At 51.7% G+C, this 21,874-nt stretch overlaps 4 non-coding genes across 4 annotated transcripts; 2 read left to right on the forward strand and 2 right to left on the reverse strand.

Annotated features, from left to right (window-relative positions):
- Positions 1–1,035: 1,035 nt before the first annotated feature.
- Trnaq-cug (transfer RNA glutamine (anticodon CUG)) lies at positions 1,036–1,107 on the reverse strand. Its single transcript has one exon. It is a non-coding gene; the product is annotated as a tRNA-Gln (tRNA).
- A 5,417-nt stretch (positions 1,108–6,524) lies between these two features.
- Positions 6,525–6,595, reverse strand: Trnag-ccc (transfer RNA glycine (anticodon CCC)). Its single transcript has one exon. It is a non-coding gene; the product is annotated as a tRNA-Gly (tRNA).
- Positions 6,596–11,762: 5,167 nt separating this feature from the next.
- Trnan-guu (transfer RNA asparagine (anticodon GUU)) lies at positions 11,763–11,836 on the forward strand. The gene has a single exon. It is a non-coding gene; the product is annotated as a tRNA-Asn (tRNA).
- Positions 11,837–21,264: 9,428 nt separating this feature from the next.
- Positions 21,265–21,336, forward strand: Trnae-uuc (transfer RNA glutamic acid (anticodon UUC)). Its single transcript has one exon. It is a non-coding gene; the product is annotated as a tRNA-Glu (tRNA).
- Positions 21,337–21,874: the final 538 nt, after the last annotated feature.

Raw genomic sequence — 21,874 nt, forward strand, 5'->3', positions numbered from 1 at the left:
GCAAGGCCCACTCGGTTCATGTCGTGTCCCTGGCTCAGAGATAAGATGCTTCTTTCCTCTGGGTACAGGGGATCCCTCTCACGTGAGGGTCTTAGCACCTGCTTCCATGGAGAAGGGGGGTGGGGGTGGTAAACTTTCCACTCTGTTCCCAAATTGCTTTGACTTCTGCCATTCAGTGTGCCCGTGCCTTGGAGCTGGGGTAGTGTTCCATCCCAGGCCTGCAGACCGGCCTCAGGGAAGGCGGGCTTCGTGCGTTTCCTTCCTGCACTCCACACCAGGGAGCCAGCAAGCCGCGGGCCTCTGCCTCGCTGCGCCGACCCCCTCCCGCCCGCCCAGAAAGGAAGGTGCGGGAACCCAGGCCCGGCAAGTGCTGGGCTGCGTCCGGGGCGGCGTGCCCGGTGGATGGCGACCGGAGGGAGCCTCCCTGAGCGGGGAGGAGCCACAGGCGGCGACCTGGGCTGGGCTGCGCCGCCCCCTGCGCCCTGCCCTTCCCGTTCCTGCTGGTCGCCAGCCGTGTGGCCTCCCGGGGCACCGCGGCGCGGCCGGGGTCAGCCCCTCCGTGGCTCCACGCCGCGGCGCCCAGAACACTGTGGGCAGTGGTCAGGACCCGAGCCTCGCCCGCAGCTCGGCTTCAGAGAGCACCGCACTTCGGCCCCGGCCGCGGCGCGACGCCTCCTGTCCCTGGGGCCCGGCGGGCTGCGCCAGGTCCCCGCGGTCTCGGCTCGCGCTCGGGCTGCAGCTCGTGTCCCCTGGCGCCCGGGACCTCCACGCCGCCGCTCGCTGGAGGGTCCGGCGACTCCGCTCTCTGCCCGGGGTCACCTCCGCAGAGGAGCCAGAAACTCTGGACAGAATCTGCCTATGCAGAGCCACCAGTGGCCGCCTGCATCGGGCACAGGCCTCGCAGCGAAGGCTTTCTCGGGGTGGTGGCCGCCGCCTTCCCAGCTCAGGGTCCGCGGAGGACAGGGCTGGGTCCTTCCTGGGTCCTTCCAGGGTCCCTCGGAGGCCGGCTGGGGACTTCCGACAAAGAAAAGGAAAAGGTCCCACCGAGATTTGAACTCGGATCGCTGGATTCAGAGTCCAGAGTGCTCACCATTACACCATGGAACCGTCGAAGGTGGCCGCTGAATCGATCTGAGAGGTGCCGAGGGAGGAACGACATGCCTAGGGACCAGTGCCAGGGACTTCGTCTGCGCTACAAACACGCGGGGCCAAAAGCTCTTTAGGCTCAGGCACAGGAAGTACCCGTAAGGCCCCCATCTTTCTCTGCCTCGGGTGACCACTTTCCTATCCTCAGGTGAAAGTTCTGCAAGCGATACTGTGATTTTCCTTTTCCTGGTCTTTCCACTTTTCCCTTGACCCAGGGAGACCCCAGGACTGTCAAGATGGGACCTGGGACTCCTGAGTGCCTTGGCTTACAGGACGCAAATTAGGTAAAGGTGTATCACCAAGGGAGGATTGCTGTGCAGGGAACTCTCTTTTTCATATAATTAAGATAGGTTTGTTGGTCTGGGAAGGGAATATATTCTTTTTCACAATGAATGCAGATTTGTTGAATTAAAATAAAAACCAGTCAAACATGTTTTTTTTTTTTTTTACATTTTTTAGATGTTGATGGACCTTTATTTATGTGTTTGTTTATTTATGTATTTATATGTGATGCTGAGAATTGATCCCAGTGCCACACACATGTGAGGCAAGTGCCCTACCACTGCCACAACCCCAGCCCTCAAACATGTTTAATGTCTGTTTTTTCTTTTCCTGGTTCCCAGGGATTGAACCCAGGAGCACTGAACCACTGAGTGAGACCCCTGGCCCTTCTTAGTCTTGGAGACAGGGTCCCCCTAAATTCCTTAGGGCCTCACTAAGTTGCCAAGAGTGGACTGGAACTTGCCATCCCCCTCCGCCTGGGCCTTGTAAGCCACTGGTATTACAGGTCTGTGCCAAACCCTGCCAATGTTTGTATTAATACTGAAAAAAGAACATACCTGCCTGTGACTCAAAATCCACCATACAGGGCCTCCCCAGGGGGCAGGGCCCTGACACTTAGACACACTGTTTCCTGAGAGGTGGACAAGCTGAATCCATTCCAGTGTCTCTGCCAGAACCCCTAAAGTTGGGTGGTTTTTAAAAAGTCTCCCCGAATCAGAGTACCCGAGAGCACTCACTACTGCATCTAGGGTGTGTGTACCCAGGTTCCCTCACAGTTTACACAGTACTTATGTGCTCATAAGTACTGCATAAAGTTAAAAAGTTACACAGATGATCAATAAAGATGTGCGCACATCGCTGGAAAGTTCTCCGGGTGGCCTTCGTTTGTGAACCATAAACCTGGACACCTTAACATTTAAAGAGTGGGAGGAGGCGGGAAACAAATGAAAGGTACTGACGATGAGGTTGATTACATTAACTGTACGTACAAATATGGCCTAATGAATTCTGCTATTAGGTATAATTATGGTGCATCAATAAAGACTTTGAAGAGAACTTACTTGAACATTCAGTGATTTAAAAATGGGGCCTACTGTACAAGCAAGTTAGCAGTCTGCTGAGGGGGGCAAGAAAGGAAACTTGATAAAATGCTCATGGAAAACAAAATAAAGAAATCGTATTTGATGGTCACAGCAGAAGGTTAGAGATTAGTTGATGGTTTCTGGCTGGTAGGCCTCAAGTTCAGTTTGACTCTTGTTTGCCTGAGTGTGAATCCAAAGCTCTAGGCCTTCAGCCTAATAGCATGTCGACAAAACAATTCCTCCTTCCTGTCCCCCAGACTCTCCTTTATGAGGGATGGACCAAAAGTTGGGCATAGGCAACACTCTCTGTCATCATGATGGCAGGTTTCTCTCTGTCTCGGGAAATCAAAACGGACCATGTCAGACTCACTGAAGAGATATTCCTTTAGTGGTTCATCTTGATTTTTCTTGCTCTAATCACAAGGACACTTGCTGGTATACTGAGCAACTTCCAAACCTACTGTAAAAACAAATTAGGAGAGAGGTTGTCACTGTGTTGTCCAGTGCAGCTCCAAACCTCTGGGATCAAGCAATCCTCCTGCCTCAGCCTCCAGAGGAGCTTGGACTACAGACCTAAGGCATAGGTCAACATGCCCAGCAAGGAACCTACTTAAATGTGGAGAAGCACAGATAGATTCTAAGTGAAAACGGGGAAAGGGAGAAAGCAACGTGTAAGATGGAAGAGGAGCTCTCTCCCTGAGAGCTGGGAGGATGCTGAGGGCAGGAAATCCAGATCTTCTGCCCACGTGCCCGGTGCGATTCAAGAGGATAGCCTTCCCACAGCCCCTCCACAGACCCACATCCTCTCCAGGACCACCAACAGTGGTGTGGACAGCGGCCCCAACTCCAACACTGGGCCAGCCCTTCAGGACAAGTCCCTGGCTCAGCTGGACTGAGAATGTGCAGGCCCTGAAGCACATGCTGTGCAGAGCCAGCCCCAAGCAGCAGGAGAAACCCCACCCCCACAGGCCAACCAGGATCTCCTGACCCAAAGACAGCAGGCAGCCCAATAATGGGATCAGAGAGCCTTTGGGTCCTGAGGGGTCACAAGGCCTCCAAGAGAAGGAGAGAGATACACTAGGCCCATGCTAATTGAAAGACAACTGGAGGAGCTATGTTGATTCCAGACAGAGAAAACTTCAGGGCAAGGAAAGTCGTCAGGGGTAAAGAAGGATATTACTTAATGATAAAGTGGTCAGTTCCCCCAAGAAGATGATGCAATTCTTAATAATAGGGTCTCTAACAGGAGAGTGTCCGAATATGTCAGGCAAAACCTGAAAGAAGAGCAAGGAGGTATAGACAAATGCACGGCTATAGTTGGAGACTTCAGCCTCCCTCAATCGGTCGTCGACAGATCCGGCAGGTAGAAAAATCAAAGAGGATAAGGTTGAACTGGCAGCACCACCACAGGTTTATAGATCACCTCATTCGACAAGGAAGAAACATGTTCTTCTCTAGCTCATGTGAAATACTCACCACGATCTGCACACTTTGGCCCATAAAACACACTTCAACAGATAGAAAGCAATAGAAATCATACAAAGCATGCTCTCAGGACAATGAAACTCAACAAGAAATCTCTAGGAGAAAGGTAGCTGGAAACAACCAAATTTGCAAATGAAACATAACCCTTCATTACAACAGATGCAACAAAATATCTCGGGAGATATTGAACATTTGTAATACATGACAATGAAAATACAAGTGTGTCAATAGAGTCAGGCCCAGTGGTGCTCCTGTAATCCCAGCCACTTGAGTGGCTGAGGCAGGAAGACTACAAGTTCAGGACAGCCTTAGCAATTTAGGGAGAAGTTGCTTCAAAATAAAAAGTGAAAAAAGGGTTCAGGATGTAGCCCAGTGGTAAAGTGCTTCGGGTTCAATCTCTAATGACATTAAGTAAATAAACAGCAATAGAACCAAGCCAATGCTCACAGGTGCATTCACAGCAATGAGTGCACACGTCAACAATGAAAAAATCCCAAAGTATCATCTAAGCTTCCATTCAAGAACTCTAAGCAGAAGAGCAGATTTAATCCCAGGAGTGGGGAGCAAGGGGAGGAAAGGGTGGAGGAGGAAGACAGGAAGGAAGGGGAGGAAGAGCAGGGCAGGAGGAGGAAGAGGAGGAGGAGGAGGAGGGGAGGGGGAGGCCCAGGAGGAGGAGGATGAGAGGGAAGAGGAGGAGGAGGTGGAGCAAGGGGAGGAAAGGGTGGAGGAGGAAGACAGGAAGGAAGGGGAGGAGGGGGAGGGCAGGAAGAGGAGGAGGAGGAGGAGGAGGAGGAGGAGGGGAGGGGGAGGCCCAGGAGGAGGAGGATGGGAGGGAAGAGGAGGAGGAGGGGGAGCAAGGGGAGGAAAGGGTAGAGGAGGAAGACAGCTAGGAAGGGGAGGAGGAGGAGGGCAGGAGGAGGAGGAGGGGGAGGCCCAGGAGGAGGAGGATGAGGAGGAGGGAAGCAAGGGAAGGAAAGGGTGGAGGAGGAAAACAGGAAGGAAGGGGAGGAAGAGCTGGGCAGGAGGAGGAGGGGGGGAGGAGGAGGGGAGGGGCAGGCGGAGGAGGAGGAGGGGGAAGAGGAGGAGGAGGGGGAGCAAGGGGTGGAAAGGGAGGAGGAGGAAGATGGTAATTAAAGGGAGGAGGAGCAGGGGCACGGGGAGGAGGATGGGGGGAAGAGGAGGAGGAGGGGGAGCAAGGGGAGGAAAGGGAGGAGGAGGAAGTGGGGAAAGAAGGGGAGGAGGAGCAGGGCAGGAGCAGGAGGAGGGGGAGGAGGAGGAGGAGGAGGATGGGGGAAGAGGAGGAGGAGGGAGAGCAAGTCGAGGAAAGTGAGGAGGAGGAAGAGGGGAAGGAAGGGGGGGGGGAGCAGGGGCTGGGGAGCGAGGAGGAGCAGGGGCAGGAGGAGGAGGAAGAGCTGGTGGAGGAGGGCGAGGAGGAGGAGCAGGGAAAAGAGGAGTATGAGGAAGAGGAGGGGAGTAGGAGGGCAGGAGGAGGAAGAGGAGCTGGAGGAGGGCCAGGGGAGCTGGGGCAAGAGGAGGAGGAGAAGGGGGAGGGGAAGGAGGAGGGGAAGGGGCAGGAAAAGCAGGGCAGGAGGAGGAAGGGGAGGAGGAGCAGGGCAGGAGAGATGCCCTGCAGACTGGAGCCAATTATGCACCGCGGTGCGCGTGCGGCTGACCTTCAGAGGCAGGACAGAGGACACAGAAAGGGGAGAAGCCTACTCAGTTCTCTTGTCCTGGCGTGTCCCTCCGAGCTCTTCCTGAGGCCCTTTCAAGAGAGTTAAGGCTTGGCCAGTGCGCTGGAGTGGGCAGCACGTGGACTGGCTGCGACCCACACAGGCTTGTGCAGGCGAAGAGCGGGTGAAAACAGGCGGGGTCCACAGACGGGACGCAGCTTGGCTTGTCCCGGGCTCCTCCCAAGTGGCCCAAGGCCGTGCGTGGGGGGGAGCTGGGCTGCAGAGCCCCAGGGGATCCAAACTCTGCGCAGAACGCAGGGCGCCCGTCGGGGGGCGAAAGCAGGGGGTTAGAAGGGCGTCCCCCTCGCCGCGCTCCTGGGCCACCCTGAACTTTGCCCAGACGCCGCAGACTGACTTTGATCGGGGCCACCAGACACAAGGGGCGGCTGTCCGGCCGGCGGCTGTCCGGCCGGCGGCGGCCCCGCGAAGAACCCGCGGCGCGAGTGGGTCTGGGCTCCGCGCCTCCCGCGCGGCGTGCGCACCGGGTGCCTTGGCGCTGCCGTCGGGCGTCCCCTTCACGGTCCCCTTCTGCAGGGAGAGGCGGCCCAGTGACCTGTCCAAGTGCAGGAAGTGAATCCGTGCGCAGGAGCCTCCAGATCCGAGGAGGAAAGGTGCAGCAGGTTTGCAGAGCACAAACCGACACTGGGTAGCCTCCCTGTGCCTGCCGAGATCCCTCCCTGTGTGGCAATTGGGAAATGACCCTGAGGTCGTGGACTTTGTGGTCTTTCCTGACCCGGGTCGCTGGAGACCAGGGGAGGGAAGGCGAAAGCGGGGCTCCCAGCTGCGCCAAGAAAAGGCGTGCATTGGCCGGGAATCGAACCCGGGTCTCCCGCGTGGGAGGCGAGAATTCTACCATTGAACCACCAATGCTTGGGGTCACAAGTCTTGCTCCATACTGGTGACGGGGAAAGCAATAATATACAGACGTCACCGTGAAGAAAACCATCTGGCTTCAAGAAGCCAAGTCTGCAGCGGGCTCTGGACAACCGGGTGGAGACCCGCTACAGGAAAACACCAGAAATTCACCCGTTTTCGGTCCCTGGTCTTTATCTGTCGCGAACCTACGGAAAGGTCATTTCCTCGCTTGTTAATCTATATAGCCCCTGCCCTGCCATGGGTGGCGGCTGCTAGGGGCTGACGAGTGGCGGGAACACGAGGGTACGGGAATAATGCCACACACAGGCTCCACTGAGCTGATTCACGCAGGCTTTCTTTTTCCAGAAGCAATCTCCCTGCAGCCCTGCCTGACTTTCATGGCCAGGATATGTCCAATTTCTCAGCGAACTACCTGCCATACCTGCAGGAGAAATGCAGGCCGGAAGTAAAGTCCATAAGAGCAGCACAAGTTACCCTGGAGGGGGAGCCTTTTCTGACCCTTTCAACAGGCGAGGCTCAGAACTCAGGGAGTAAAGGATAATTCCCTCTAATCTTAAAATCTGTAAAAATTGATGGCCACGGGTCCATTTAGAAACTGTCAGCATGGGCCAAAGTGACCTAGAGTTGTCATGGCAGAGGGGACGTGCCAGTCTGATGTCATTCTACTGTCAGTCACAAGTGAAGAGGTGGACCTGAGCGGGACTCTCAGGATCCCCAATAAACCTGGAATGCAGGAGAGGCACTCTGTCCCTCTCCTCTCTGAGGGGACCCACACCCTCTCTCGCCTGACAGTATTCCCTTTCTCTTTTCCTTTCCCTTCCATAAACTCACGGGTGGTTTGAAGGGGTCTTCACAGGGCCTCGATTCCCACCAGGCCCCAACCCTGTAACACTGCCTCCCAAGCCCATCCTCCAGACCTTGAGACCCATGTCAGGTGTTTTCCCAAAGACCTTCAGAACCCAGCTGCACTCTTGGGTATGTCCCTGGGTTATTCTGCATCTGAGTGGTAATGGAGCTCTCTCCTCTCTCCTCCCCTTCTGCATCCCTGGAAAGGACCAAGGATTGAGTCTGGCTTTGAGATTCTCATGTCCTACAGAGACTTACACAAGAGCCAATAAAGGACAGTTCCCAGGAATTCTGCCCTCCCCCACACCCTCTTTGGCCACCCAAGAGGCTGGTTCAGGGAGGAACAGTGGATGGTGGAGCCATAGGATGTTGTTCCTCTTTCTACCAGCCATTTGCTTTTGTCCACTTGTGCTTACGAGCAGCCTGGTACAGAATAGCACCGTCTTATCTTTTTCTGTCTGATTAGCTTCTATAGCTGGAATTTGCTTTTATATTCAAAATGAGTGAACTAGGTCTATTCTGATGGGCAGGTGTTGTGTTGGAGATTCGTGGTCTAGTTAGACCCATTTTTACCACCTCATCGTGTGGTTCCTGTTTTTGTTTTTTTTTTTTTTATGTAAAATTTCTTTGCATGTCCTTAAATCTCTTTCTGCCTTTTATAACTAGACTGTTCTGCTTCAAATGACTTTATGTTTTTCTATATCAGTTCTAAATTCCATATCCCTGATCAGTTAAGATATTTCTTGGATCTTGGGTGCAAAGGACAAAGGCAATCCTCCTTAGTTCAGGACACATAACAGTGGCTTCTCTGAGCAAGGCCCTCTTTGTCTTCCATTATCTCCTGAGTGTATCCTACTCCTAGTAGCAAATGTATTTATGCTTTACTTGGGACAAAGGTATCATTCTAATGTAAGATGTTAAAGGCTAGGGGAAGCCAGGTGAAAAGTGTATAGAAATTCTGTGCACTGTCTACTATCTTTCACAAATCTAAATGAGTCTAATAGTAAAAGGTTATGAAAAAAAGAGGGGAAACAAGGTGGGTGTGGGGACCCAGGCCTGAAATCCAGCAACACTAGAAGCTGAGGCAGGAGGATGGCAAGTTTGAGCCCTGCCTCTGCAACCCAGTAGTGCCCTAAGAAACTTAGTGAGACCCTATCTCAAAATTTAAAACATAAAAAGGGCTGGGGATGAGGCTCAGTGGTAAAGCACCCTGGGTTCAATCCCCGATAACAAAAAAGAAAAAGAAAAGGAAGGTGGAAAGACACTGATCAGCATCTCTCCAACAACATTTCTACATGACCAAAAGAAATAAGAAAGGAACTCAATATCATTGCTCATTCAGGAAAATAACAATAATATACCCTTACACACCCACCCGAATGGGTCACTTTTAAGAGATAGTTAAAAACAGGAGCTTACAAGAATTTGTATCTTCTCTCCCAATGGGAAAAGAAAAACTCAAGTATCCTTATTTGCTGAGGACATGATTCTATGCATAGAAGACCCAAAGAACTCTACCAGAAGACTTCTAGGACTCATAAATGAATTCAGCAAAGGAGCAGGATATAAAATCAACACCCACAAATCAATTGCAGTCTTATACATAAATGATGAATCAATTGAAAGAGGCACTAGGAAAACTATCTTCAAAAAATAGAGAGAGATTCCCAAGTATATGCATATACATATACATTAGACCTCTACAATGAAAGCTACAGGACAATAAGAAAATAATTGAAGAACACCTTAGAAGATGGAAAGTTCTCCCATGTTCTTGGACATGCAGAATTAATATTGTCAAAATGACCATATTACCAAAATACATACAGGAGAGGTCTTTCACCTCTCTTGAGATTCCCTCCTGCTCCAGTCAGAATGGCAATTATCATGAATACAAGTAACAACAAATGTTGGTGAGGATGTGGGGGGAAAGGTACATTCATATTTTGCTGGCAGCACTGCAATTTGGTGCAACCATTCTGGAAAGCAGTATGGAGAGTCCTCAGAACACTTGGAATGGAAACACCATTTGACCCAGTTATCCCACTCCTTGGTATACATCCAAAGGACTTAAAATCAGCATACTACAGGGACAGAGGCACATCAATTTGACAGCAATTCACAACAGCTAATCTATGAAACCAGCCTAATTCGCCCTTTAACAAAGGAATGGGTAAAAAGAAGGTGAAAAAAAAAATATATATATATATATATATATAACATTAGACAAAGGGGAATGAGGGGAAGGGAGGAGAATGGGAAGAGGAGAGTACAATGAATAGGACCTAAGTTTCCTTTGCTCACCTATGAATACACTACCAGTGTAACTCCACGTCATGTACGACCTCAATGGTGGGAAGTTATACTCCAGGTATGTGTAATATGCAAAAGACACTCTACCATCATGTATGTCTAAAAAGAAAACAAAGTATCAAAAATGAAAACATAAAAATAATTAGTATGTTTTCTTGTGGTGAGAGAGTAAGACAGTGCAAACATCCTGAAAACGGTTTGCTAGCTTCTCAGGAAGTTTAAAATACACCTGCCCCATGACCCAGCAATTCCATCACTAGGTTTGTACTCAAAAGAAATGAATGCACAAGGCCTCAGGGGACCTCTACGGGAATGTTCATAGCCACCTTCTTCTCCAGGGCTGCAACTAGACATAACCGGTCTCTATCCACTTTACTATATTCACATTTTGGGACAATACCAAAACACTGATCGTGACAACAAATGGATGCATGGCAGAAACTTTATGCTGCATTAAACAAAAAAACAACCCAAATGCAAACCACTGGCCAAAAAGTATGGTATTTGATCGAGAATTTCAAGAATAAAGCAAAACTAACCCTGGAGATAGAAAACACAGTGGTGATTCCCTTCAGTGAGGTTGTGGGGATGGGCGGAAAACAGACTCCACGGACTTCCTGAGCTGATGGCAATTTTCTGTCACTTGCTCTAGACGAGGGTTCCTGTGGGACGCGATCCACGGGGCCATGCACTGAGGATGGGTGCAATTTAATCTGTGAGCTGCGGTTTTTATTGTCCCCCCACCCCCGACACACACACACACACACACACACACACACACACACACACTTGGTTGGGGAACGTCATTCACTTACTATGGTTATTCGACCTTGTTTCCAAAGCCTCGTTGGAGTGCAAATCTCATCTCGTTTCTTAATTGGTCTAAAACGACCCCACGGATGACTGCAATATGTGAACCAGAAAAAGGAGGTCGACCACAACCACTGCATCAGAGGCAGCACCTCAATCCTCGGGTTCTCTGCTGACCGAGCCCTGGCCAAGGACGGGGCTTCCTTTCTTCCTCCAGACCAGAGAGCTCTGGAGCCACCTGCAAGTTTGGCACTGGATGCGGCGGTGAGGATTGAAAGACAAGGGGGGCCACGTGAGTGCAGGGCCGGCCGTGACTCGGATTCGAAGCGAGGTTGCTGCGGCCACAGCGCAGAGTACTGACCACTGGACGGTCACGGCGCCGCGCGGGCGAGGACGGGCGGCGCCTTCTCGGTCCGGGTGGTGGACGTCCCTATGGTGGACGTCGCTCAGGGGTGCTACTCCGCGGCTCCCTGTTCACAGCAGCAGGTCGTCGCCTGTCTTGCTCGCCACCGTCCGTTTCCCCTCCTTTGCTCTCCTTCGGCCACAGTGAAACTCAGTTCTGGTCCCTGGGGACCCGGCCCTGACGCAGGCTGCCCTCTCGCTGAAGTCTCCCGCCGGTCGGGCCCCTCCGCCCCTTCGTGCTCCTGGCCGAGGCCTTCGGCCGCCGGGTCGCTGCTCTCGCCCGCGCCCACCCCGCGCCCACCCCAGCCTCCGTGAGCCCCGGGACCTCGAGGGCGCTCGGGTGCACCGGGCCTTCCCGGCTTTCGCCTCCGCGGAGGCCTAGAAACTTGGCCGAGTCGAGGCTTCGTGCAAAGACCTTGGCCTGGGATAAAACGCTCGCGTTTCCGTTCTCAGGGTCCTTTAAAGCACTGACCCTGCGGCCCGTCCCAGGGCGGCGCGCTAGGGGGGGACAGGCCCACTCAGGGCAGGACGAGGAAGAAGCCTCGACCCCGGAGCCCAGCGGGCGTCTCCCGTGAAATCAGCGCCTGGCAGCTCGGGGTGGAGGCCATTCTGCTGCCCTCTGGCCTCGGAATCCGCCGATGGTCAGGTTTCCAACTGGCCGCGCTGATCGGGCGGCTTTTCTGAGCTCTGGGAATTTGCCCCGGATTCTGCAGGAGCCATGGCGCGTTGCCTGGGGAAAACGGCTCAGTGTGCACTGGGCCCTATGGACTCCCTGCAGAGGCCCTTCCGCGTCTCTGTGGCGCAATCGGTTAGCGCGTTCGGCTGTTAACCGAAAGGTTGGTGGTTCGAGCCCACCCAGGGACGCTTAGCCTCCTTCTTTGGCAAACAGCTCTTGCCCGGTCGTTTTAGCCTCCGTTCCGCTCTTTAGCAACGGCAGGGCGCTAGGGACCGCACCACCCTGCAGTGTAGGGCCATCTCACCCTTGTTCTGCCTTCCTGGACAGGCTGCCACCACTGAGGTCAACTCTGGGATGGTTCTCTTCTTGTTTTTCATCAGCAGCAGAGTGGACAGGTGCACTAGTACCCTGGCCCCAGGAGGGGGTCAACAGTGCCTTCCCCAATATGATTATCCACTTCCTTTAAAAAAGGAAAAAAAAAAACAACAAAAAACCTTTCTTTCTTAGTTTTTGCAGTTTTCAGTGACCTTTTCCAAATGGTTTTGAAATTGGGTTGGTTCGAGATTTTATGTTGAAAAATAATGCTGCCCATCATTCTTGTACCACTACCACATTTCCGTGGTGCAGAGAACTGGCCGTGCAATTGCTACATCACAGTGTTTACCTGATACTTCTAACTTTTGTATATTTTACAAATTTATCTCCCCCACGAATGATGACAAATCATATTCCACGTTACTTCCAACTCTATCAATTGCCCTTTCTTTGTGAACTTGCCAGGGTGGCAGACTTTCTCTTCTTCTACCTATCCATGATTTTCCAGTAGGGGCAGTGCTAAGGCCTGGGGGGAGGGCCACATCAGCAGGCCCCAGTGGACATCACACACGGATATGCTGTTGCATGTTTTGCACAGCTTAACTTCCAAGATATTTTAGAGTCCTCCAGTAACCATGATCGTTTCTTGGTAGTGACCTAATCACTCAGGTCAAGAGAAGACTGGCCTCTGTTGCGGGGTTCTACCAAGCCACCTGTGCAAAGGGAGATTAGCAAAGTCCAGAGTTTACTGATATTTTGAAAAAACAAAGCCACGCCAACAATTCACTGGTGGTAATGATGGTAGGGGCTGGGTGAGACCACATGAGGTCAAAATGACCCCGTGTTCACTGAAAGCCCAACATATTACCGCTGCAAAGGAGAAGCCAACGTTATGCTGAAATGTAGTAGCTGTATTTTATAATTGGGTAAGACGTTATGCTAAATGTATTACTCGGAGTGATGAGGGTATAGGAGTAGTGAATTTTACATGTCAGCTTGGATAGACCAGAAGGTGCTGTGACATTTGGTAAAACACTTCTGAGTATGTCTCCAAAGGTGTTTCTGGATGAGATTAACATTTGAATCCATAAACTGAATAAAGCAGATTGCCCTCCTCGATGTCTATGAGCCTCATTCAGTCAACTGGAAGCCCTGGATTACAACAACAAAAGAAGAAGAAAAAATAAAAAATAAAAACAAGGTTAAGGAAGATCTCTCTCTCTCTTTTTAAAATACACATCTTTAGCTGTCAATGGACCTTTATTTAATTGATTTATTTATAGGTGGTTGCTGCAGTCCAGCTGCAGCAAAATAACCGCGGGGGGGGGGGGTGACGAACAACTTGTGTACCTTGATACAGCAGGAGTGGACGCCGTTTATTGTAGGACCGGAGGGGTATTTATGCATTTCACACAGCTTATCTTAATTAACATAAACTCGATACAGCAGTCAACCAATAAGGAATCTCCACACTTAATGGCTCACTGGCGTTACTTCACAAACCACTTCCAATGGCATTTTGCCAGGTGCCATCCAGACTTGTTTACAGCCTAACAGGTGGTGCTGAGATTCAAACCCAGTGCCTCACAGTTCCCAGGCAAGTGCTCCACCACTGAGCCACAAGCCCAGCTCCTCTTTCTCTCTTCTAGACTGTCTTTGAGCTGAGATATCAGTTTCTGCCTTGGGACTTGAGCTTGGACTGGAACTACAGCACGGGCTCTCCTGGATCAGATGAGGTCTAGGATTTCTCAGTGTCCATGATCACGTGAGCCAATGCCTTTTTATAAGCCTCTCTATGCAAATAATGTTTGAACAATATGGGTTTTGTTTCTCTAAAGAATTCAGACCAGTACAATCTTTTAGAGTAGTTTTGTTCTCCATGCCTTTGAAAAACGCAGAGGAGAAAAGAAGAAACTGTGGACAGTCCTCAAAGAAGAACAGTAGGGATCAGTGAACATTTTATACTCTTCATTTTAAAAAAGGTGCAAAGCCTGGTGTTATTGGTGCTATCTTCAAGGGTATCAAGGGTGCTGGGAAGTTTTGTTTGCCTTAATGTTTTCTAAACAACGTCCAGGACAAACAAGGAGAAATATACTTAGATTTCATTTAGTACATGTGTTTTTTTTTTTTAAAGTAATTCACATACTATCTTAAGAACTGATACAGAGAGATCCCTTGTAGCTTTTACCCAGTTTCCTCAAATTGTAACATTTGGTGGTATTTACAAAACGGTGGTGTTTTTTAAAATATTGCATGTAGTGTAGTACCGGGACACTGATATTGATATAAGCAAGAATATTTTCATCACCATAAAAGTCCACCACGAGGGCCCCTATTTTTAAATTAAACTTTATTTTTTTTTAGTTGCTGATAGAACATTATTTTGTTTATTTATATGTGGTGCTGAGCATCAAACCCAGTGCCTCACACATGCTAGGCAAGCATTTTACGACTGAGTTGCCACCCCAGCCCCCTCGAGGCCCTTTTGGAATGATAGTCTCCTCTCTTCAGGACGGCCCCTCCTTTCCTCTTTAACCCCTGGCCACCTCTAATCGACTTCCATTCCTGTGATTTATTCTTTTCAACATGATGTATGAATGGAACCCAGTGTTTAGCCTTTGGGATTACAGTTTCTCACTGTGAGTTTCTCTGGAGAGTCATTCCGGTGGCTGAGTGTATGAATGGGTTGTTCTTTTTGTATTCAAATGCCTGCGTACTGTTCCATGCTATGGATAGATAACCCATAATTTGTTTACCCAAAGGTCGTCCACATTCCCTCCCGCTGCCGCCAGATATTAAGAATTCAGTTGCTATGAAATTTACGATACAGGTATTTGTGGGAGCCCCAGTACTTATCTCTGCCTGGCCTTTGCTCATTGTACAGAGCAAAGGAGTTGGCCACTATGGACTGAGACTTCTGGAACTCTAGCCCCAAATAAAGTTTTCGTCAGGTTCAGTCAGGTATTTTGATCACAGCAACACGGAGCTGACCAAAGAGTGGCTTTGATGCTTCCTATTCACCCCAGCAATATATGAGTGATCCAGGCTTCCTTGAATCCTCATCAGCACTTGATGTCGTCAGGCTTTTATTGAGGACATCCTGATAGGTGTGCACTGATATCTCACTGGGACTTTAATTATCATATGCCTAGTGGCTGATGAAGTTAGCCGTTCAACCTGTGAATCTGGGCCGATGACTGTATGCATTCTGCTCTTGCAGAGGTTTCTAAGCTTGACAATTATTTCCTGCTTATTGATTGTGTTGTTGGTTTATTCAAGATCCCAGCTGATTCTGACTAGTTGTTCTCTGTATTATTGAAGTCTCCAGCTCTAATTGTGAAATTGTCTGTTCAGTTCCACCGGTTTTTGTTGCACATGTTGGACCCACCCTTCTACCATTGCCTAATGTGCCTGTGGGTCTCTGGTTAGTGTCTTTGTTCTGAACTTCACTTTATCTAATATTAATACAGCCAGCTCTGCTTGCCTTTGCTTAATGCTGCATGGTATAGCTCTGTCCATCCGTTCTTTCCCACCTGCCTGTATCATTATATTTGACTTTGGCTTCTTTGTAACCAGCATGCACTCCGGTGGGTCATACCTCTTACTCCATTCCTCTACAGTCTGTCTTTGAATGGATGTAATCAGAAAACTTGCATTTAAAAATGAATACTTATTAGGGGCTGGGATTGTGGCTAAGGGGTAGAGCGCTTGCCTACTAGCGTATGTGAAGCACTGGGTTCTATTCTCAGCACCACATAAAAATACATAAATAAAAATGCAAAGAATAATAGTACTTATTGAAAGGAGGGGGCTCAAGTCTGCCATTTTATATTTCATTTTCTGTTTGTAAAGTTTCATTTGTGTTCTGGGACCGTTTTCTATTTGCTACCTTCTTGTGGGGACTGGAATATATATTTGGAATTGCATATTGGAGTATATGTAGTGATGTTAATACGATCTATTTGTGGAGCTCTCTTGGTTTCTCAAGATGGATATATTTTTATATCTACGTCTATATTTTAACACGGTACACTAGTGACATTATTTTGCCCGTTCGAGTGAGCTATAGAGAACTTAGCTGCCTTTTATATCTCTTTGCGCTCCCCATTTGTAATGTCATTCATTTAAATATTTCCTCTACACCAGTTTGGAACCATGCCAAACAGTGTATGAATCTTTCTTAAATCATCAAACATAATTCAGAGCACTCAAGAGGAGAAGGGAATCTTATTTTGTTTACTGTGTTTTTCCCCTTCCTTCCTGATGCCTCAAATTTTCTTCTCTTTTTGTTTGTTTGTTCTTGTTTTCCTTTTTGTTTAGAGAGCTCCTAGCGGCCATTCTTTTGTGGTAGAACTGTGGGTGACAGATTCCATTAGTTTTCCTCAATCTGAGAATCTTTTAATTTTCCTTTAGTTGCTGAAAGGTGCCTGTGGCTACATAGGAGTGTGAGTTGACCCTTACTGTCTTTAGCATGGGAAGCACTGTGCCACTCACTCCTGACTGGATTCTGATAAGAAGTCTGCTGTCATTGGAATTATTTTTACCTTCTAGGAAAAACTGTTATTGTTCCGTTTTTCCTTTGTCTTTAATTTTTGAGAAGCTGGACTTAGTCCCCACCTTGTTGGAGTGGAGGGGAATCCTGAAGAGGCATGGTCCAACGGGAAGTCTTGTGGTCACTGGGGCATGCCCTCCAGCGGGGATCATGAGATCCCGGTCAAAGCCCCTGTTCTACACTTCCCTGCCCAGAGGTGAGGAGCTTTGCTCTGTGGGTGATGTGGCCAGGATGCACGGTCTCCCCACAGCCCAGAAGCAATGGGGTCAGCCAATCAAGGAGTGAAACTTACAAAACCGTGAACCATAATAAATCTTGCCCCTTTTGTAAGTTGATATACCCAGGTATTTTGTGACAAAATGTGGCAGAGATGCGACCAACACCTTCTGTCGGTGTTTTCTGCCTTCCTTGGCTGCCCTCTCTCTTCCTGATCTTTTGGCTACAGAGACAGGATCATTGGGGGACTTTTGATCTGCACCCTTTGGCGTTCCTGGGGCAGCTGTACCTCTGAGCTATACCAGTGAGAAGAAAGCCCTGCGGAGGGGCTGGGGATGTGGCTCAAGCGGCAGCGCGTTGCCTGGCCTGCGTGCGGCCCGGGTTCGATCCTCAGCACCACATACAAACAAAGATGTTGTGTCCGCCAAAAACTAAATTCCGTCTCTCTCTCTTTCTTAAAAAAAAAGAAAGAAAGAGAACCCTGTGGACATTCCATCTGAACTTTCTGGGTCCTGAGATCCTTTGGTGATCTGTTTTGTTTTTCTCCTCACCAAAGGTCAGAGCCTTCTAGGTTTGTTTTCTGTACAGTGCCCAGGGGCTTCTGTCTGTCTGTCTGTCTATTGTCACTGGAAAGGACAATGGGGAAGAGTTCACCTGTCCGTCTTCTCCTTGCAGGCCGTTTCTCTCCCCGTCTTTCCCGATTGCTCTCCCTAAGTGCTCATCTGAAAGCCCAGTGTCGGGAATGCACTTAAGTGCTCTGACCTCAGTCTTCAGGTGGCCCACGCTGGCTCCCCGGACCCAGAGCTGTAGAGGTCAACGATGGACCCAGAAAGGATTCAAACACAGGCGAGGCTTTATTAGGGAATTCTGTTCCTTCCAGCCGGAAGCGAGACAGCACTGGGGCGACCGAGACCTCAGGTGGACTCCAGCAAGGAAGGGGGCAATACTGTCCAAGCAGAGGGGAGACCGCACTTAGAGGACAGAGGCCCCAGATGGACTCAGCCAAAGACTAAAGGGGAGAGGCTTCCGTGGCCTCTCTGGGCCAGGCGGCAACGTCATCTCTTGAGGTCAGCACACAGCGAGGTGGGATCTGGATGGCGACTGTCCTCTTCCCCATCGGGCTTCTTTGTGCCTCACATCTCTCATGACCATCGTGAGCCTCCACCTAGGACTGGAAAACTTACTAGGTTAACAGGGTAGAAGTGACTTCGGTGACTCTCCTAGGCACGTGTTTCCCCCTCACCACCTGGAGATGCGCTTATCACCTGGGAAAGTCTCTGCTATTATTAGCTTCAGGACAGTGTAGACTCTGCTTAGTCTGGATTCCGCTGGCCCGTCTGCTGACCACCTAGTCTCAGGAGGCTGAACTGACTTTCCCAGCCTCCTGTCTCCTGGTGTGTCATCTCACACTCACAGTCTTGACGACCGATGCACTTTTATTTATTATTATTATATTTTACTTGTTGATGGACCTTTATTTCATGTATTTCTTTTTATGTGGTGCTGAGGATGGAACCCAGTGCCTCACATGTGCCAGGCAAGTTCTCTGCCACTGAGCCCCAGCCCCAGTCCTGATGTACTTTTTAACTCCAGATTCTCTAGTATGGCTGTTAGCCCCATAAGAGTGAGAGCTGGCGTGGCTGTCCATCAAGAGGTGTTTTCCCCTTAGTCCTAAGGGGTCCTTTCTCTCATGGGGGCCCATTTTATGTCACTAAAGGAAAGACATTCAGTCTTTCTCCTTTAAGTGTGAGTTCAGACTATTGGGGTTTCTTTCTTTCTTTTTGCCAGTTGTTCTTTATATTCTTGAAAAAGTTCCTTTCTCTTCCCACTTGTCAAAGCGGTTTTCACCAGGAAAGGGGTGTCGAACTCTGTCAATAGCATTGTCTTTTTTTCTTTTCTTTTTGGTGATGCTGGGATTGAGTGCCACTGGCTTTCTATTCGTGGATTGGTAGATTTATGTGGGTTTTCTTCTGGAGACAGTTTTCAAGTTCTTCTGGAGAACCAGCCCTGTATCCCTGGAATAAACTCCACTTGGTCATGGTTTATAATTCCTTTTCTATATTGCTGAGTCATATTTGCTAATATGTTGTTGTTTTTACATCGATATTCATTAGGGATATTCGTCTGTAGTTTTTGTTGTTGTATATTTCTTTGTCTGGTTTTGGATTCAGGGCCATGAAAGCTTCAAAGAAATAGTTGGGAAGTGTTCCCGCCCCCTCCATCTTCTGGAAGAGACTACACAGAACTGGTGGTAATTCTTCCTAAACCCTTGGCAGAATTCTCCAGCGAAATCACCTGGACCTGGAGATTTCTTTTCTGGCTATTTTGAAAGTCAGAATCCAATTTCTTCAATCATGGTGGAGTGCTCCAGATGATCTCTTGGGTATTGTGCGAGATGCGGTAGTTTGTAGTTTTGAGCAATTCCCCCAGTTCATCTAGGTCGTCATATTTATGAGTACAGAGAATGTTCCAAGTTTCTCCTTGTTATTCTGTTAGTATTACAAGTCTGTAGTGCCTGGAGTCTCTGATTCATTTCTGATTCTCTTAATGGCTGTGGTCTTCTTCTTTTTTCTTTTTTTTTTTTAATTTAGTTTATCCCTCATTTCAAAAAATCCAGCTCTGTTTCTTTGGTTTTCTCTATTATTTTTCTCTTTTCCAGGGCATTGATTTCTGCTCTGACCTTTATTATTTCCTTCCTCGCCTTAGCTTTGGATAGTGTTTCCTCTCCGGCGCGTTGTTTGTTGAGGTGGGGGCTTAGCCTGTGGGTCTGAGACCGTCCAGCTTTTCTAGCCTGGGCGCCCAAGGCCTTAAATCCCCCCCTCCCGCCCTGCCTTAGCTCCCTCCTCTACGTTTTGAAATGTTGAAATCTCATCCGATCTTTAAAAGCAGCCAAACCCCTTTGCTGCCCGTGGTGTCCAAAACCGCCAAGGCGCGATTTAGTCGCAGACTTCAACTGAGTCGGAAAGAATAAGTGACAGTGGCTGGAACTCCTCGGGGTTTCCTTTGCCAGGAGGGCGGGGAGGAGGCGCTGAGGAGCGGGTACAGGCTTTGGGGAGTGGGGGAGAGGGCGGGGGCGGAGGACCCTGCGGTGCCGGGTTGGACCGGGAAGGACAAGCATTTGGTCAGAGCCAAGAGTACCGAGGGCTGACGCTGCGGGAACGGGCCTGCGAGGCCCGCAGCTCGCAGAGGAGCCATACACATTCCGGGAGCCCCGAAGCCACCGGCTCCTGCAGCTCCGACAGCGGGAGAGTGGGCCCCGGAGCACCGTGCGCAAGGGGCGTGCTCGGGAGCTGGAAGCCCCGCAGGAGGAGCTGGAAGCCCCGCAGGAGGAGCTGGAAGCCCGGCAGCAGGAGCCGGGCCCCGGGTCCTAGGGGAAGCCCTACACCAGGGCTCCCCCTGAGCCCATCGTTGTCCTTGCTGCGGCGATCACGGGTGCTTCGCCGGGCCTTTCGCCACCAACACGTTGCTGCGGGGGGCAGAACCTAGAAGGGCGGTCGCCTGTGTTCTGCCGTCGGCAGCCGAACTCGGGCACAGGCAGCGCCTCGGTTTCCGCGGGGGAGCCCTCGAAGGGCTGGTTGGCGTAAGTGTCCTGGCCCAGACTCCCGGGAGGGGACGTGCTCCTTTACCGGACAGGTACTTCTCGGGAAACAGTCGCTGAACAGGAAGCGGGAGGCAGAGGAGGCAGGGGAGGGGTGGAAGCGGGAGGAAGGGAAGGAGGCCCCGGGAGGCCGGCGAAGGCCGCGGGACCGGCGGCGTGCGCGTCCAGCAGCGGCGGGGAGGGAGCCACCGCTCCCTGCAGCCTCGCCCAGCACTGGCACCCAGGCCCGCCTGCTGGCCTTGAGTCCGGCGGAGACCCGGGCGCGGGACGGGCGCACGGCGGGAGCCCCGGTTGGGGATCGCGCCCTCCCCCGCGGCCCCGGGACCTCCCGCAGCTGACCATCGTTGGGGGCGCGAGCGCCCAGGGGCCCTGCCCGCGGGGCACGAGGGCCTCTCCCCACTTCGGACTCGGTGCGGACCGGCGGGTCCGCGCGACGGGGACGCGCGAAGGCCAAGCGCAGGGACTCGAGCGGCAGAGACGTCCTGCGCCGGCGTCTGGCTCCGCGCTCCTGAGCGGGCGCCTACGGCAATGAGCCCCCCGCGCGGTGAGCGTCCGGAGCCGGCGAGTCCCGAGCAGCCCCGACCCCCGCAGGGCGAGGACTGGGGGCTCGCGCTCGCCGCGGGCCGAGGAGGCCGATTCCGGGCCAGAAGCCGCGGTGGCCACGAGGGTGCGCTCGGCGCTGGCGCCTGGCGGTGCGAAAGCTGGACCGGGCGGAACCGGGGCGGGCTCCGTGTGCTTGGCCTCCGCCCAGAGACGCGCCCAGGCCTGGGCGGGTGGGAGGCGTCGGTGGCAGGGCGGTGGCGGATGCGCTGCGGCAGTGAGGAGTCGCCAGGCTCCTGGGGCTCCAGCCTTCCCAGCGGGCGCCTTGGGTCTCACAAGTGCCTCCGCGGACAGCAGCCAGCACGAGAGGGCGCACCTGGGCAGGCCACCGTCCCTCCCTGGTGGTCTAGTGGCTAGGATTCGGCGCTTTCACCGCCGCGGCCCGGGTTCGATTCCCGGTCAGGGAATCCCTTTTGCCCGGGCCTCGTCGCGCCTGAAGGCCCTGGCCGCCGGCTGGGCTGCGGGCGGCCACTCCACAGCGCTCCCCTGCGCTCCCTTTCCCTGTCCTCACCTCAGCCCCAACCTAACGCCGCGCTTCCCCTCGCTCTTTTCCGAAAGAAAACCGAAACCAAGGTCACTCGGACTCCGACGCCGACACCGCCGGGACCCCAAACGCGCGGCCCTCACCGGCCGCCTTCCCACCTCTGCTTCCTCTCCCTCTTCCCGCCCTTACCCGCTGCCCACCCGTGGACAGGCTCTCCCGGACACCCCAGCACCCTGGTGGACGGCCTTCAGGACCCTTCCTGCGAGGCCCCGTCCCTTCAGGAGCCCCACACCCAGTGGTTCAGGTGGCGAAGCGCCAGGGAGGGCGGTGGCGCTCTCCAGGACAGAGAAGGCCGCAAGACTGAGCCCGAGCCTCGCGCTGCCCACAGCGAAAGCCAGGCCGGCGGCATTTCCAGGCCAGAAGACCCGCGTGGCCTCCCCCGCCCTCCCCGGCTGCTCCAG

The sequence above is a fragment of the Marmota monax genome, unplaced genomic scaffold (genome assembly GCF_021218885.2).
Source record: "Marmota monax isolate L192 unplaced genomic scaffold, Marmota_monax_Labrador192_F-V1.1 WCK01_AAM20220418_F8-fsc01408, whole genome shotgun sequence".
NCBI lineage: Eukaryota > Metazoa > Chordata > Mammalia > Rodentia > Sciuridae > Marmota > Marmota monax.